A 1,182-nucleotide genomic window follows, 5' to 3' on the forward strand; every position below is an offset into this window, starting at 1 on the left:
ACAACAACAACAACAACACACACATTGGTCAGTGACATTGTTTATTCTTTTCACAAAGTATCAGCATTCTTATTATTTCCGTTCAGGCTGTTCCATGTCGTAATCTAGTTTCCTGCCCCCTTACCTTCTCATCTTTGCTTTAGCGTAAGGTTGAGTTTTAAAGGACACAGTGCTTATAGGTAACATTCATTATTTTATAAGATAATCTGTTATTTAGTTAAAAAGTGACCTCAGGGGATAGTTTTCATTCAAAATTTAAAGGGTATCTCAGGCAATAGCCTTGGAAGTCCTCTGGTTTCAATTTGTTCAATAAGTCCGGACTTAAGAATTTGAGTTCTGTTCCACATTTGTCTCCCATTCTAAAAGAATTCATCTGTGTGGCTTTGATCAGAATGGCTGGTACTGGTAGCCAGGCATCATGTAATTCTTTTGGTCTCAGGGTAGGTGAGCCCATGGATTGTATAGTTTGTTAGTCCTGTAGACAACTTTATTATCTGAGTTGTTAATTTCTTTCTTTCTCTTTGACTCCTGATGGGTAGAGACCAATGGTTGTATCTTAGATGGACACCCGTAAACTTTCAAGACCCCAGACTACTCACCAAACTAGGATGTAGGACATAAATTTTAGGAGCTCTATTATGCCAATTGACTGAGTTGTCCCACGAGACTATGATCCTAAGCCTTCAAACTCAGAAAACCTATCACTCAAGATATTTGGTCATGTCTAGGAGGTATCGGTAACTGGGCTACCTATGTGCTTTATTAAATATATGAATATATATGCATGCTCATACATACATACACATACAGATACAACTGTATATGCACACACATATACACACATATGTACCTGTACACATATATGCATACATACATACATACATATGTAACCACACATATGTTTGTTGGTTATTGTTGCAAAATTATATATGTTCTAGCATTTACTAAAAATGTCCTTTTTTCTTGTATACTTCTTACTGACATCATTTGCCTCAGTCAAGTTGTGTACACTTTGCCCACATTCAGTGTTAACTTTCTTATTACCAAAAATGGCAAGTGTCTACTAACTAGAAAATGATTTCCCATTTGCCCCTAAATCCATCCCTGGTAGCCACCAGGTTTCTGTTTGTATACTTATTATATATATATATATATATATATATAGGAGCTCTGTTGGCGTAG

At 36.1% G+C, this 1,182-nt stretch overlaps 1 protein-coding gene across 1 annotated transcript in view; it reads left to right on the plus strand.

Moving 5' to 3' along the window:
• Nucleotides 1–1,182, plus strand: part of CFAP43 (cilia and flagella associated protein 43) — a 135,208-nt gene that overhangs the window by 48,425 nt on the left and 85,601 nt on the right. The window lies entirely within an intron of this gene.

The sequence above is a fragment of the Orycteropus afer genome, unplaced genomic scaffold, assembly GCF_000298275.1.
Source record: "Orycteropus afer afer isolate SDZICR_OR568_19922 unplaced genomic scaffold, OryAfe1.0 scaffold00064, whole genome shotgun sequence".
Lineage (NCBI taxonomy): Eukaryota > Metazoa > Chordata > Mammalia > Tubulidentata > Orycteropodidae > Orycteropus > Orycteropus afer.